This window comes from Rhynchophorus ferrugineus, unplaced genomic scaffold (assembly GCF_030347505.1).
Source record: "Rhynchophorus ferrugineus isolate W39M unplaced genomic scaffold, kcgeb_rfMv2 rfM8, whole genome shotgun sequence".
NCBI classification, from domain to species: Eukaryota; Metazoa; Arthropoda; class Insecta; order Coleoptera; family Curculionidae; genus Rhynchophorus; species Rhynchophorus ferrugineus.
In genome coordinates, this window is record NW_027472587.1 from 38,157,963 (window position 1) to 38,176,696 (window position 18,734).

The 18,734-nt window shown below is 30.3% G+C and overlaps 1 protein-coding gene across 1 annotated transcript in view; it reads right to left on the bottom strand.

Annotated features, from left to right (window-relative positions):
- The window catches only part of LOC143201210 (CDAN1-interacting nuclease 1), a 188,988-nt gene that overhangs the window by 142,400 nt on the left and 27,854 nt on the right, over window positions 1-18,734 (bottom strand). The gene's annotated exons all lie outside the window — the stretch shown is intronic.

An 18,734-nucleotide genomic window follows, 5' to 3' on the forward strand; every position in this document is an offset into this window, starting at 1 on the left:
AAATTCTACATGTTTTTCTCTGAGATCGTGTTAGATATGAAGTTATTAGTTTAAGATGCGACGATCAATGCACAGTTTACTAATAAACTCAGAGACCCATATTGAAATGGTTTGGACATGTCTGTCGAATGAAAAGTTAACAAATTCCTCACGTACTTCTGTGGCAAAATTGTCCTTTTGGATGGGAAATACAACGAACGGCTCCTAACAAGACTTCGATCAAAATCACAGAAAGCAACCTGAACAGCTGCGGCCGACGGTCAACTGTAGCGAGATTTAGAGAAAATATTCGAAGTCCTGCAGCACATTCTCCCCCCAAGCGGTGGCTATAGATTGATGAATGTCTCATAGTATACAACATTGTTTTGAACACACTATTGCCAATACATATTTTTAAATTTATTCTTATATATCAATTTTCTATATTTCTTTGATTTCTATCCTTTTAGTTAACACATTTTGTGTAATAATATAAGTATAATTTAAATTCAACTGTTTATGCGATATTGTAACAAAACCCAGCTGGTTGTTATCCACAAGTATCATTCTCACGACTGTTTTTATTGCGAGAAGATTAGGTCCAACTTAACCAAGCCACAAAAGTGAGATAAAAGCCTCTGATAGCAAGTAGCAATAAAACATGAAACGGCCTCCGGATTTATTCCCAGTACTATTACGCCCACAGGTTATTATTAAATTCGCCAAAGCATAATACATATACGCTAACTTAATTAAAATTTTTGTTTTCATTCATCTAATATTAATTGTTTTTGATGGTGAAGGTTATTGAAATTATTATTACAAATGAAATTATTATTATTATTTAAAATCCAATGGTGAAGGCGAAGTTATAACACTGTGACATTATTAAGTAACATTATAAAATTAATTACTGTTATGTTATTAGGATATACAAACCAATTAAAAATTTTTTTTAATACGACTTGCTGTTGAGTCCGTATTAATTTGAATTATTTAAAAATATTCCACTGTATATGGTGTTGCCTATATTCGAATAAAATTATTTTACTAAAATAAGTTTAAATATAATAACAGAAATATTATGACAAATGACTTGTTTTCGATTGTCTAGCCGCATCATTTGGGATAAATGCGAATATAGGATACATAACGTATAAACTTTAACATTAAGTGTTATGTGATGAAAAGTAGAATAGAACACTTATGGCTAAACTACTATCATTATTAAAATTACTATTGATATTTATGACAGTACATTGATATTAATTAGTTGTTAGAAATTCGTAAATAATAATTATACCTCAATTTTTTGTATAATGATATCTGAAATCTCTCGACAGGCCTACTTATATTTTGCATCATTTTGCTAAAACGCGAACGGAGCACATATCGGATTTTTCTTCAGAGCGCATATTGGATAACGAACAATTAAACTCCATTTACAAAAAGTACTATTATACTTATTTAAAAGCATTGTCTGTTGAATGTAGTTTAACAATATTCGGAAATATCTTGTAAAATGGGTAATAAAATGTTAGTATGTAACTATGATGTTGAACATTCTACCAAAGTACTATTAACTTTCTACAAGACAAAATCAAAACACTTGAACTCATGACGTATGACGTCACGAGTATGTGTGATATTTCCAATGCCCACTTGTGAAAAAAAATGTTACTTAAAACAAGTTGATTTATATCAATAGTGATTTATAGTTTTATAGATTTAAGTTTTGCTAGTTATCAAACGGGTGGTTTTTGACAACATAACTACACCTCATCAAATTCGTGAAAAACTATATGGAAATTTTTAAGGGAGAGCTTATACCCCATACGCAGTATTAACAAGATCTTGACTACTCCGATTATTATTTGCTCCATTGATACCACATGGCCTGGTTGAGTTGCACGTCAAATTAAGTCTTTCCATTACTATGATGTAATATACTGTGGTTTGGGAAGAATTGGAAAAATTAGTGGTTATAAACGTGTTCAGGTCACAGAATTATATTAGCATCAAAACAATGAAACAACAATTATTTTATAATATTTTTTATTTTTTATATATATTTTTTTGGTTTACGTATTATCATTATTATTATTTTGTCATTGGTATTTTAGTACAAACTCTATATGTAATGCGGACATTTAAATGTATTCATACTGCATATAATACAAATAGAACAGAACAATATAACTTAATAAATAATTAATACATCACACACACGAGCTCTCCATTTAACACCTTAGGCTTTAAATTATTTTTACCCTCCTAGTGATATGTTTCAATTTAGGACGTGCGGCTATTAATAATAATCATATTCAAATGGCCGCCCAATACTAACGCAAAACTAATTGTCTGTTGCAGTATCGGGGTTTGGTAACGAAATAGCGAAATACCGTGTCGACCTAAACGTAAATGGAAAGTAAATTTCTCAATAACCTAAAGATCAATATAATAAAACAAAAGCATTTTCTTAACAATGAACTAAAAAAAATTAATAATATTTCGTTAAATGCAACGAGACTTATTTAATACAGAGCTTACGATCTTGCTATATCACACATTTTTAAAATATACAAGTTAAATTGGTTCAAAAGTGTCATATTAATGTATATCAAATATATATATATATATATATATATATATATATATATATATATATATATATATATATATATATATATATATATATATATATATATATATATATATATATATATATATATATATATATATATATATATATATATATATATGTATCATTTTGCAAAAGCTTTATACATTCTAATATTCGTAGTAAGATCACGATATCAACGATAAAACGCACTCAAGAAGAAAGCCACAATAGTATTCAGTGAAAGTGAACATTTTTATCTACAAAAATACTTTTTTTTTGTTTTAAGTTACCAGATGTTATAGAGACCGTATTTTGTTTGCTGGTGTGGTTTAATCTCGCATCCAATGCATGAGACAATTATACCATAATTTTAATGCCCAGGAGGACCACGATTGATAATAGTAGACTGGCACTTTGTCGATATACGCCACTTTTGCCTCCTTTCTGTTGGGACGAGTTCATTTTTGTATTCAAGCTGGTGCTCTTCTGGTTATCATCAGGCTGATGAATCAAGGGTGGCTGGGTGGTTGGTGATTTACTCGTTGCGGCCCTGGTTGGGTTCATCTCTGGGATGGTGGTAACTTTTTCATCGGTAACTTGTACGTCGTTGGAATCATTGTTACTAGTCGCGCTGATGCTCGGTTTGGGAACATCTGGTATATTTGTCACGGGAATGTCGCTTGTTATATTCGCGGTGACAATTTCGCTGCTATTCTGCGACATTACCTTCGACGAGTATAAGGTTAGGATAAGAACGAAAGCGGAGTATTGAAGCAGCATGTTGGACGCGAAACAGACACAGAGAACCGCTCGGACGACTGGTGAAACACAACTGTACCGGTGAGACACTGTTTTGTTCGTTCTCGATGAACGTTCGAGCATCAGGTTTGTCGCGCGCAGCTTACAGCGAAAGCGGTTCGACAGAGAACGAATAAAAGCCCGTACTTTTGTTAATTTAAAGGAGGGGGATGTTAGGAAAAGAGACCCTACGTCGACCGTTGACTCAACGGAAAAACACTTCTAACCGACTTTCATGAACTTGGGCCTTAGACTAGACACACTTCCCAGTTCTTCGCGGTTTTTCTTATCTACCCTATTATGAAATGAACATCATGGTTTCTTAGATTGATAAAGTTAAGCGTCTGAGAGAATATTTCGTTCCTTTATTTAAAAAATTACAGTTATAGAGAAAAAAGTAGATAAACAGTGGTTTTACGAATGCTAAGTGCATCAGAAAACCACTAGTCACTATCTTCATTTTCTTAGTAATATTGCCAACAAAAAGACAGTTTATTTTACAGTCTAAAATTGTTTCAACAATCTTATGGATGTGGTTGAAAATGATGTATATTAATTTAAACTAGAACTTAACGATAGCACAGGTCCACAACAAAAAAGCTATTTCCAACTGATTTTTATTAATTTTGGTATGCTGAAAATGAAAGTAACCTAGAAAAAATTCTAAGACGTCAAAAGTGCTTTTAAGATCCAATACGATACAATGCTGCAGAGCGGCGGTTTTTATGTCTCCAGTGCTCTAGGTCATTCGGTACACATCAAAAAAACCTACAAGAACTTTGTTCAATTGTTCCTGGCAAATAAAATTTAAAGGTTGTGACAGGTGTGCACGAATTTAAAATATTGTGCATGTTGACTGGACAATAAGCTAGGTTTACCAAATTCCGCTGCTTTTTTTACATATGGGATAGCAAGGACCGAAAAAATCAGTAAATCAAAAATATTTAGTCAACGAGGGAGCTGAAAGTTGATTAAAAGGACATCCTCAAAGAAAGATTGGTATAAAACGAGCCATAATGTTCGTTGGTAAGAAATGGAGCAATTTGAGCCAAAAGTGCAATGTAACTGATTATATAATATCTTTTGTACTATTACAGAATACATCTAATTTATCTAATATCTAGATAACTACTAAGAATATATATTATAACGCCATTTATTAACTGTTAAATTAAAATATATATTTTTATAAAATACTGTATTTCTTCTACGGGTATTTCCGTTAAGAAAGATATATGCATTTTTCATCATTATTTAAGTTAGCTCTCTCAAGTATTTAATATTTCTGAATCACGTGTATATATAGAAAGATTCATAATTTTTTTTACATATTAATATAATATATATGCTCAGTATTACTCTGTGTTTTATTTCATGTTTTCTTTTATAATATTTTGTTAGTGAAGTTCAATTTTTATAAAATCCAACAGGTGTAAATATAAATCACAATAGTTGTGCAATCAGTTTTAGAATATTGTTTTACGAAAACAAACTAAAACACCGATGTAATACCTTGAAGAACAACCGTAATTACCTAAATCATCCAAATTAGCGCATACGCAGTCTGAATCATTGACTTTTGAAGTGAGAATTACGATTTTTTTTTCAGGAACCTTGACGTTCATTCGTCGCGTTATACTTGAATCCAATCTACCCACCATGCAATTCATGAACGGTATTGGGGATTCCTAGTCATATTTATGCAAATGCTGCAATTGAAAGTGATTAATGAAGCGGAGACACTGCAGAATATTAATGAGTATCCGGTACTTATTATGGAGAAATTGTAGCTATTGTTATAGAATTTGTAAAAAGTTGACAGATATTACTACATAAATGTATAAATGTAATAGTCTATACATGTGGTTCTAAGAGTATACATTTCACGACAAAACTTAGCACACTACGCATTTTTCATTACAATTGTTAATAAAACTTTTATATTTTACGATTAAAGGTGACTGATTAAGGTATTTATGTAAACGTTACAAAGATACTGCGATTGTTTACTTATAGATTCCATGTAAGATCGTGCCATGCGAACAACGCGCCAAAACTTCAGCACACATGCAGTGTACGATTGTCTAGCAAACGATTAATAAATGTTGATTTTGTTTTCTGAATACCATACGTATTTCAAGGTACTGCATGTTTAAAGTACCAGTTTCCATTTTCATCATGCCTCACAGAAAAAAAACTTAGGTGAAATACAGGTGAAATTAATATTATCAAAAATCTAAAAAAACTAAAATTCAATGTGTCGCAATTAGCAAACGTAAAAGATTTAGAAACGTCATCATAAATTATTTAAAAGCCGGCCTAGGATCATAAATGATAGAGATGGATAAGTAATTTTGCGAATTTCTTCAAATTCTCTGTTAACGGCCAACGAAATCACAGTTGACGTAAAAATAAATGTAAGAAATATTCAACGTCTTCTACATGATGGTAGACATTTAAAAAGAACTACAGTTTTACAGAAACCATCTTTAAGACAAAAACATAAGACAGGGCGGTTACAATTTGCCGAAGAACATGTCTCACGAAAAAAAGTGGTGTCATGTTATATTTTCGGATAAAAAGAAATTCCATTTGGATGACCCTGATGGATATAAGTGAAGTAAATATCAGATAATTTTAAGTAGAAGACTGTTGGGTTAATTAATATTATAAATTAGTCAAGCTTCTTATTTAGATATTATTGTAAATTATTGTGGTAAGTTAGTACGTGTTGTTTATTCAAATGGTAAACAATTTAATAATGTTGAACAATAAAAAAATGCTATCCAAGATAAGTAGGAACAGTTAGATTCAGATTACGTTAAAAACCTTTATGAATCGCTACCGAAGAAACTGATTGATGTTGTCAAAAACAGGCTTTGCTATTGGGTGGACGGTCGTTTTCGTACTTCAAAAAATCAGTATTCAGAATTAAAATTCTTGATAGCACATTTGCAAATGTATGAAAGTTTAGAGTTTAAGAGTCCTTAAAAATTAAAACAATGAAACAAGCAATAACAACCTATGGCCAATATTTTAAATAGCCGGCTTGGTGGCCCAGTGGTAAAGGCGATGGGATAGTCCTCCTACTGTTGCGATAGCCGCGGGTTCGAATCCTGCTGGGACATGGTCGTAAATTTATGTTTGTGATTGTTTAAAATTTGTGAATGTTCTAGGCAAGAGTGTAAAATCCGACAAGGAAAATGATCACAGTCACGCCAGTAACCAGGCTGGGTAAGACCGGATGTCTTCTGGGATGATTTCTAAAGTTGGTCACTCGCCAGTCGGTAGTTCGGAGCCCACGTTAAACTGTAGGTCCAGTCCAGATAAACCCTTAGTTGGTAAAAGGAGACTTTAAAATACATAAAAAAATATTTTAAATATTTTAAAAATTATTTTAAATCTACTATTTTTCATAAAAAATAAAATGTTTAGGACATGAAAAAGCTGTATATTAAAAGTATATTGTATTCGTTAATAAATTTCTATCAGCGCGTTCATGCAATAAAAATATTAGAACCAACTGAATTTCTATAATTTTTACGAAATCTCCATCATTTTGCGACACTTCTCAAATAAGTAAAAAATGTATAAAGTTAAATACTGCTGAACTAATTGTCAAATATTTACGGTTTATATTTACAATCAATATTGTTATATTAACTACCGACACGGACTAAAATATTTATTATTCGACGGTAAAGCGTCACATGTGGAGTCAACTTGAGCGGGTTCTTTCAGATTAAAAGGAAAATCCGATTCGATTTCTTGTTGGTGATTCATCTAACTAGCCGAATGTATTCTAGTCGCTGTATCTGGTTTGTTATGTTCAATGACAAATTTGTTGGTGAAATTAATATTGGACACGTTTATTAAAATGGTCTGTTTTAAACTGATTCAAGATTGAACGCTTTGGTTTCATTGATTGGTTTTGATGACCTTACATTTTGTAAACGACTGTTCCTCTAATTGTTAAAGCAACAACAGTGTGTTCTTTATAAAAATATTTTTCAGTAAGTTAGCAGGGTTGCAGTAAGTTTTTTGTTAAAGATACGATACGTGATTAAAGCAACGATGGTAAAAAAAAATTATGTGGAGAAATTATTTCCTTTGGAGTATGTTCTATTTAACAACTTTAAGCTCCATCAGCGACCAACTCTTTTTGGTTTACTGATGTGCCTAATCTAAGCTATCCTATATTGATAAATAAATATACCAACAGGTGATATTAATATTGATAATATCAATAATGGACAACAACAATAATCGTTAATTACAATGAATGACAATAACAACATACAGTAGTGATAACTGATAGCAATAAAAATATACTGGGAAGGACTTTTAATATATTGGAGAAGATAAATGAATAAAATAGAAGATAATAAATATAATGAAATTAAAGAGAGGAAACTGGAATACTCTGTGAATAAACTCACCATTTGGTGATACTTGTCAAGTTCGGAAGGATAAAAACACACAAAGGGAAAGGTACTAACTCTGAGCATTACAATTTCAAAACCGAATTGTTGTGGAACTCTAACGTTCTTGGGATATGTCAACATATCACGCCATTCATGGTAATTGCCTCTGTTAGTATATATCCGCAAAGGCCATAGATTCCACCCCTTAAGTTTTTTTTATTAATACATTTATATATATAAATATAAATATATATATATATATATATATATATATATAATCTTTGTTAAATAAATAATTGTGGTTGGTTTAAATGAAACGATAAGTAGGAATATGTTCTGATTTAATTTGCGTCAATTGATGACTGTTGGCCGCATTTTAATTTCAAATAATACGTATTTTAGTATCATTCAAGAAATTAATGATCAATGCTTTTAGTCTCTGTTATGTCACATGAAGTAACATTGTGTAATACTCGAAAAATTTATAATTATATTGTCATCTATTATTGAAGAATTTGCACGGTAACGAAGCATCGTGTAATGAATCTAAGTTTTTATTATTAAAAATAACTAGAAATAATAAAAATACATGATATCCATTAAATAATATTAAATGAATATAAACCACGAAGAATCCTTCTCAATTTATTCGGTATCGAATAAAATAACAGCGCCATTCTTCAAAACTCGTTGAATATTTCCAGGAATCGATATAACCGTTTACTGAGAGATACACAGATATACAGTTACAGACGAACATGCCTACAAAACTCAGTACAAAAATAACTAGAAATATCCACGTCATATGCACTTTCGTGTAAACAAACAAATGACATTATTAAAATGCATCATGGTCTGTGCATCGTGACAGTCTGTTTCAATATCAACCGGCGTGAGTGTAGACCTTGTGGTTCTTGTTTCGTCAATATGTGCACTGTGGCGTATGTTAAGCCACGCGTACTTTTTATGAACATTAACAAAATTGAATAAACTGTTTGCGTATTATTGAATCAGATTGCGAACTATAATGTTACACAAGAAATTCAAAGATTCCATTGGTTTATGTGACAACTAATGGAAAACTTACCATACTAGAATAAAATGTTTTAAAAAATTTTATTAAGATTCAAGTGTGTCAGAATCTCTCATAACTAAAAAGTCTATCTATTTTTATTTCAGGTCTTTCCCGGGCGTTAAATAAAAGTCTAGTTGCTGATACAGTAGATGCATATTGTCAACATAAACAAATATAATAAAAGAAAGCGCAAGATAACAATTAGGAAGGTGTCACCAATTCAATTCAGTTAATGTTAATGTTACCAGTTAATTAAGATTAATATTAAAGTTATTGTCTAATTTAAGACGTCATATCGTAAGATTTTCCAAAAAAAATTTTTACAACATTCATCAATGCATCATTTTTATAAATCGACTGCCCTTGCCCCGTATGGCTCCCATAGTCTCAGTCACTGTAAATCTCCCATAATGACGTAGACCTGTTTTCAAAAGAGGCTTCTGAAAATTACTTAATTTATATTTTTGCTCAGTAATCTACAGTGGTAGAATTACGATTTCGTTGTAAAAGTGGCAAACTCGATGGCGATTTTTGAATTTCTCTCGTAGTAACTTTAAATGTTTCACTGCTTTCTTCAACTGCATTCTATTAATAGACTACTGTAAGATTTTAAGCAAGCCGCGTCATATACTTTGCATTTAATAGTCACTGGCAGCAAACAACCTCTCGGATTATAACAAAAATGGGAAAAAGGTATTTTCATGTGCCGATTAAGCATTATATTTGCGCAAAAAAAAATAGTGAAACCAAGGAAAAGCTTAATAAATACTAGGGGTACTCTGCATCATTAATTTCAAAGGTGGTTTACTAAGTTCCGTTGTAGTTGTACCTGCACAAGTGATGCCGAACATTCAGGTCACACAAAAGACGTTACCACGCCAGAAATCTTTCATAAAATCCATGGAATGATATTGGAGGATCGAAAAATAAAGCATATGGTCCGACTAAGGCTGTAGGCAACTGAATGGGTACATCACATTTTATCACAAAACATCACTAGCAATAACATGAAGAAACAAAATTGGTTTTTCGACAATCCATTACAAAAGTCTAGATTCTAATCTAGCAGCATTCTATATAAATTCTAACAAAGAAAAGAGATGTCGGTATATTACGGACAATCTATCTTTGAACTTAAAATTGGAAGATCTCCCACAAATTCATAGGTTTTAGCTCCATCTGGTTACCATTTGCATTCAACTCAATGCAGCTCGCGCATGACTGTATTGCCTCAAAGCTCGTTTTTATTTATCTTTTATATAAAATAAGATAAGCTGTAAAAATTAAGTCATAAATATATAAAAATATATGTAGATGTTAACATAATGACATATTTCAAACTGTTTGCTATTCTTGTCAATAAATATGATATGATTCGTAGTATGCAATATTTCATATCAACAAGTAAATACCCTTTGTTAGATTGTATACGTTTTATATTATCATTTTTTAAGGAATTTTTAACATCATAAACAGTATACCAGGTCAAAGAACACACAATAAAGCCATCCACCCATGATTCATTATTTACACTAAATGGTGTTAAGATGCAAGTTACTTGTAAGGTACAAACAAAACAACGAACTAATAATTCATTTTGATATAATAAACATAATAAAACATCGTATATAAAAACGTAAGTGAAAACCAATAATATAATTCTAGAAAATTAAAAAATGTAACCCCCTTGTTGGCCAGTGGTGCTATACATAAAAGAAATTTTAAGATTTTCCGAAAGGAGGCTTTAAAATACACAAAAAAAATTTCCCGATATATGTGGATGTTCGAACTGTATTAACGATTACTGATTGAATGGAACCAAAGCGCCCTCTCCGAAAACACGAATGAATCGGGGGAGGTTTTAAATTGGTAGATGCTTTTGTTCTGAACAATTGTTCATGGATGGATGAATAGGTTTAAGCCCTTTGTTACACTACTTAATTATATATAATATAATATAATGCCTACATAATACATCATAATCATTTCAAGCCACTTATGATTAACAATTTTTTCCAATTCCAAAAACAACAAACAATTCCCAATTCCCCATCACCTTCTTGGGCGTCAATGCGGGCTTTACAACTTGTAAAGTTATTTTCCTACATTATTATTGTACATGATCTACTTTTCGTCGGCTCACTTCACATTAGCATCCACTTGCATTAGCTGTGAATGACAAGTGGAAACTCAAGCTTCTTCTAGTTCAAAACTACTAGTAATCGAATATAATATGCATAGTTAGTACTAGAAAATAAGAACAAGATGTAGATGATATATTAGTTTATTTAATAAGTTTGCGGAGATAACAGATATTAGACCTCAGGTTCTCACACCATAGGTTTACGGGCCCAAAAATTTACTTTACAAATTCACCAATTATATTTAGTTTATATACGCACGCTACAATTCGTTTAAATTTTAAGGACAAGTTTAGTATATTCTTTTAAGCTTTTTTAACAAAAAATTATTAAATGACTTTGTTGTTAACCTAATAAACGAATAAATAAGATAATACTTTACCGGACATTTCGAATTTTGATTGTATTTTTTCTTTTCTTTAAGGACTTTTTGCTTTCTGTCAGTTTAAAATGGAGATATTAAGGCATTCCATGGAGATATGTGCAGATTCCACTTACATTTTTACAACAAATTGGACATCTTCATAGTTGAATAATTATATTGTTACGTTTCGGCAAAATGTTAACAGTGCCTATAGCTACGTAACTTAACTACGTAAACTTAATTTACAGTCTTAAATTGAACAATTTCCAAACTAATAATATCATATTAGCTACTAATTCAGCAAATTGTAGTGTAATAATATTTTGAAGACTAAATTAAGAAATCAAAAATTGCAGTATGAACTGGAAAAGCACCTCAATTCAAAATGAATGTAACCATTACCAAGCCGTCCTATAACCCAGTTTAATACTCTAATTCTCAATGTTCTTATAATTCAATATAACAAATTCATCGATCGAATCATAATTTTCTTTTAAATGTCAAGTTTCAATTATTCATATGAAAAAATCAATGAAAAGCCATATTGGGGTTAAGAGCGCCTGAATACACCTAATATCTAATAAAACAGATTAAATAAACACATTGTTGCCAATTCGATTTATTTGTATATTAATTGGTTTTAGTGTTTTAGATAAATTAACTTTAGTAAGTATTATTACATAATCAAGTACAAAATAATACAAATATAAAATAATGAAATGATGTAATAAAATAGTCACGACGAATAAATTGAATGAATCACTTATACATTTAATTGTTTAGAAACCTGAACTAATTTTATGGATATTAATTTTTTCAGTTATTTTTTGGTTTGCATCAGATATATAGTTAATAATAATTATATATATACAACTATATGGCTTTATTAAGTGAATATTTCTTTTTTAAATGAGGTGTACATTACTGCAATATCAAGATAATTAAGTTGCAGTTGGAGCCGTGTTCATCCTCAGCCTATCTCGATCTTGATCGTGTGAATAACAAAGGAGTATTGCAACATGCCAACTTGTAACCATAATAGTGGACGCCTTCAATGTAAAAATGGAGAAATACTATTTTCATTATTTAACATTATTTTTATTTTTACAACTTTAGGTATTTTATGTGTACTCGATGTCTAAATATTATACGTATTTATAGCATAAACGTTAAAGCTATGGGATGGTCTCCTACTGTCTCCTACTGAGTGGTGAGTGTTGGAGCTTTCTGCGCAAAGCAGTTGTGCTGTAAGTGCTTTAAATTTATGTTTGTAAATGTCTATGGATAAATGTGTAAAACAACAAGCAACACCATTTCATTTATAGGATGTCTTGTGATATTTTATTTACCCATTACTTCCCATGCATACAAAAAATCGGAAATCTTTGACAAAATGTTCAAATTAAGGTCTAAATAGATAAGAAAAAATAAAATGAAATAAAAATTTTGTTAACGCTACTAAATCAACTGAGAAATGAAAATGAGTATATATGATTAGACATTATGGAAGATATTATAAAGGTTATAATAAAATCAGCTTTATTTGAAAACTATGTCCAGAAACAATACTAAAATAAAATTTTAAAGGCTTATTTTGTACGATAAGATATCACTGCAAAATGTATTCCAGCATTTGGCACAAAAACTTTGTTACATTTTTGGTTAATTGTTCTTGTTCTTGGTAATTCCTCTGTTTGTCCCTCTTCATTATATAATGATCAAACTTGTTAAATCGGAACTTCGGAACAATCTAACGTAGATTTACTTGCTCTACCTTCTGAATTTTTGTTTAAAATAAGGAAATTATTTGTTGCAATGTTGCTCAAAACCTTAAAAAAACTAACAAAAAGTCATCATCAGCTCTGAGAACCATTTTATGATTATTTTAAGCGTTGCTAAAAACTAAGGATAAAAGGATATTTATATTTTCAAAACAATTCAATTACTTTCAATCAAAATCTAAATAGAGAATGAGTTTACCTACAGCATTGCTCTACATTGAGAAATGGGGTCGAAACACTCGAAAAAACATAACCACAACTAGTCGATAGATGGAACAGACCGTCAACAGTGGACACCACTGATTTGAGATAGTAATTATTTTTCCTTGCAATAAAACGCATGGAAGTCAACTTAATTACCATGTAAAATAATAGCTACTCTTTAAAAGTGAACATTTGCTCAGTAATTAAAAGAAAACATAAATAAAACTGCACAGTATACCACTCAATAGATTATTTAAAAAAAACAAAACAACTAGGATTTTCATTAGAATACAATGGATACAGCTGTCTCTACAAATCGCTTTCTCTCGAGCTGCATAAATCATCAAGAAAACATCACAGCAAATGATCAAGAGACCATATCGAAAGGGTATTGAAAGTGTATCATATTCCATTTATTTCACGGTATATAGTAAACCAAAGCGGTATATATAAGTTGATTATTAAATGGTTTCCATTGAATTGTCGTTGCAATTTAGCAAGAAAATAATTTAATTCTATTTTTTACGATCTAACATTAATACATTTCATTCTGAGAAAGCTCTATCATAAAATTAAGTTACATTAACAAGAACTGGAAATACTTTATCTATAATATTCGAATAATATTGATATTGTTCGTCTACTTCTGATAGTAAAACCCTAATATGCGTTGAAGGTCATAAGATGCCCTAGAAACCCACCTTTTTATTATGCGAATTACTATACTTACTATCAGTAACAACTACACATATGTAGAGTCCAAGCATGATTGAATTTCAGGAAAAAGGCCAGGAATAGTTTTTTTTATCAAAACATATTCTGGTAACCTACATTAGTATTGAAGATATGATAGTTTGAATTGTTTAAACTTTATTTTGGTGAAAATACATTTTTTAACATTTATAACCTAATTGCATAACATATGAACTATATATATTTAATTTTAAAAGATTCTATGTTATGTTTATAATTAGATAATGCAACAAAACAAGTCAAAGTGAATAAAATATTTAATATTTTTTGGAATACTAGTACATATACTATATATGATTTTCTTGTTCTTAATTTTTTAAGATTGTCGGTATTGTATTGTGGACATGTATTAAGCACTATTGAGAGAAACTAATGACAGCCTTGGTCGTTAAGCATATATATATATATATATATATATATATATATATATATATATATATATATTAATATTATAAATATTAACTAATAATATAATCGTTCAGTTTTGTTGTGATTGAGACTATTGATGAATTCCATTCCTATTAGAACTAAAAGGTTTTCTTTGTCCTTAATTATCCTGTTCTAAATATAAAGTTAATTCATTTTCAGATATTGAAATTTCATCTACATTAAATATACGACCTTTTGCTGCAAGTTATATTTATAAACGTATACCAAAAGTATTGTATATCGCCACAACAAACACGATGAATGCTAATATTTCAGAATAGTTTCGAGAGGAAAAAAACCTGATCTATGCGTTAGGTGTGTATCAGTTTACTCTTGGAGAAGAATGCAAGGACATCGGATTCCTTGTGGACAATTTCGCATTGAATGTTTTAAAAATATCTATACCTCTTGATGCATCCAGTGAATAAAATGTTTATACAAAATTGATCTTGTTACCGAATGAAAAAGCGATTAAAAAAATCATAACTAGACAAAATGTACATGGTTGGATGAACGTGGATGGTGGAAATGGTAGAGTGGCTTCTGTCAATTGTCGGTGGGTCTAGTTTGCGTGTAACAGAACGTGCGGGCACTCCATCTCGCCGAAGAAGTTCATCGCGTTCGCTAGTTGGTTTAGTGAGCGTCCTCTTCGTGTGGTGTGGCGCAAATTTCATTCATTCAAAGTGAAGAAAAACATATATTAAATTAACAGGTATCCAATTGGTTTCATATCTATCGATCATTTATTTTAATACTTTTCGTTTTTATATTAAATAATTATAATTTTAATTTTGTTTAAATATTTGTAATTAGAAAAATTAGGATTAAACATATACTAAAAGAAAAATAATATAGAGCATAATTTCTTGATTTTATGGTGCTTCTTTGATGTTCAATTTATTTTATCAATGTTCAATATCAAATTTAACATGTTTTAATATAACGCATCAATAATATGCCTTGGCATTGTCGTGTTGGCCTATCAGGATCGACCTGTATATTTTTTTGTAAGTTAGGTTAAATATTCCTATGACTCACTAAAATGATGGGATTTATAATAATAATTAATAAAGTGGTAATTTTAAACAAACAAAAATGATGAGTAATATATCCCAGTTATTATCTTAAAATATAAACGGAACCAATTGAAATATTTACTATATATATAAAATAAATCCTAGATTACATTGAAATAATATTTATTTTCACATTGTCGTTGTTAATATTCTGTTTAAAATAAAGAACACAATTAACACCATTAACTAATTTATACATATTCATATTTTGTGTCTACATATAAATCTAGACATGTGTCTAGATTAATAACTAAAAAATTTAAACAATAGTGATGACCTTTATTATTATTATATGTTCTTGATATTATCTCTTCTATGTGTTGAAATTGAATACATTTTTATATCGGAATTTCTGTGATTGTTAAAAATATTCAGTATTCAAAAGGCTACATATTCATATTTTTGCGTGTGTTTAAAATGGTTAAAATGGTTTTCCACGATAACTTTGTCCTCCACATTCCCGCTCCTTATCTTTGTAGTTTGAAAAAGGAAAATTATACCCGTTTAGTAACGTATAACCATTGTTTACTCTATGGCGAATGCTTGCTGCATATTATTATATTCAGAAAGATATAGATCATGTGTGTTAATTATTTTGAGAACCACATAGAGGAAACGACATTCAGCCATATACAGGACCATAACCAATACACTAGTCAGATATGTTTCGTGTATTTCTTTAATGTACACATTCTAAACCGTCTTCTCATCAAGCTATTAACTGCTAGCTATTAACATTTATTTTGAAGAAATTTTTCCATTCTTATTTTGAAGGCACGGGTATTTTAATATGCCATTTTCGGGTAGCTCCATAAAAATGGAATTAATGTCACATTTTTCTTTAAACTGAACAGGAAAACAAAAACCTCATTTAAGTGTTTTGACGGTTTAGTTAGCGCAGTGGTCAAGGCGACAGTATGGTCCTGCTACTGTCACAATAGTCCGGGGTTCGAATTCTGTTGGGGCATGGTCGTAAATTTATGTTTGTGATTATTTACAACTGTAATTGCCTAATAGACAGAAGTGCAAAACCGACAAGGAAAATCACCGACCAGTTACGGCAGTAGCCAGGCTGGGTAATACCGGATGTCTTCTGGGATGAATTCTAAGTTGATCACTCGCCAGTCGGTAGGTTTAATACTGAAGACCTGAATGTTCGGAGCCCACGTTAAACCAAACCTCCGTTAAACCTGTAAGTCCGGTGCAGATAAACCCTAGTTGGTATAAAGAAGAAAATATAACCAACAAAAAGATATTTCTGTTCTAATTTTTTTACCAAATGTGGTTTTACCAAGAACCACCGATTTAAAAGTATATTTTTTAAAAGAGAACAACTAGTTAAAAATGTAATATTTTAACTTTAAATAAAAAAGAGTGAAAAAAATTTTACAATTACTATAAACACTGCGCAAAATGTTTATATTAACTCTTAAATTTATTCTATTAATATTTATCTTATTAATATCTAGTAATTATTGTCAATTAATATGTATATAGTAAAATTATAACGCGTGGGTTAAACAGGGCTGAGGTGTCTGTTATCTGAAAGTATCGATAATGGGTGGCTTATTTGATTTGCACATCTTATAACATTTGTTAGTCATTATAAAAGAACACAATTAAATTTGCCATTGGCAATTGTTATCATATAAATACTAATGTACGAATACTAACTTTGATTGCTTTACTGAATCATTTTATAAAAAATCTATACTTTAAATATTTATATATAATATAGCAAGGTCAAAACGAATGCAATATATTGTTTATGTTTCAATTAACTAAAGTTTTTTAGTAAAAATTGAACTGGCTCTGTTGTTGACAATGATCAAATGATTCTGCAAAGTTCTAACATGCGGATATCTGGATAACCAACTCTTCCAATTTGTAAAAGAGTGGATTAATAAAAGTTGATTAAACATTTTTTAATGAGAAAAAAAAACGATGAGAGATCATCAGCTATTATTAGCTATTATTAGTGAAGTTGCGTGGAATAACTGACACAATTTAGCACCTTACAAATAAGAGAGTAACAATATTAAATAAACTCGAAATGGTTACTGAATTTGCTCATATAGGGTCAAAAACAAAAACGTCAACGATAAAACCATGATATAAAAAGGATTTCTTATATTAGTATATGCAAATTGGTAAGATGTGGATTCAATACCATATAGTTGAATCAAACATCCTCAACTCGGATAAACTCGAGTGGCGAAAACCGAATAAAGTTATTAAAAGTAAATATTTCTACAAATTTCTAAAATAGATTCCAAAAGCTAGAAGAGCATTAAAATGAATGTATTGCTCTTGAAGGAAACTTATGTTGGTGACTAAATTATATCTAGAATCATCACTTTGCAATAATATTTAAGATTTTAGTAAAGTTGCTACACAAATAATATATTGCAATAAATATCAATGTTTTGAAAGCGAAATTTGTTTTTTTATAGATAAATTACCAAGTTTTTAAATTGTGTGTACTGCTAGAAGTGCCAACCCTCTCGAGCCGTTACGTAAGAATCGAATAAAACAACACCATTGAAACACATAATAAAGATGAAATACGTAGAGGGCATGGTTTTACTAGCTAAGCGATTTGGCCTTGCTGTCGATAAATTGGTTTTCCCAAATGCTAACCATAATATTTTTCGCATGGCGGTTTCTAAATAAACTTTTTGATTTTCTATTCTGTCATGGTTTTCTGTCATTCAATTCATCATCTGGCATCCATCTTTCCATTTGACGGATACTTCTCATTGATTATAATCGTCCACAAATTGCGATTCGGTTCATATTAATTTTTTTCTTCCAACTGTTTTTGAGTTTGTGTTCGGTCTTCATCCAATAATTTCTTGTTTAGAATGGTGAAATCAGCACTCAAAAATAAGTGCCATATCTTACCATAAGTCTCTACTAGCAAATGGTGGCTTTCAGCGTCTTTTTCTTCTGATGAAACAAGAAAGGTAATGCGTGCCACAAATCCAAGATTTCGGATATAAAACTCGGCATTTTCAAAAAAACTATGAATTTATGATGCTGTTATTTTGTCGGAACGCAACTTGTGTAGTTTTTATGTAGTAAAAT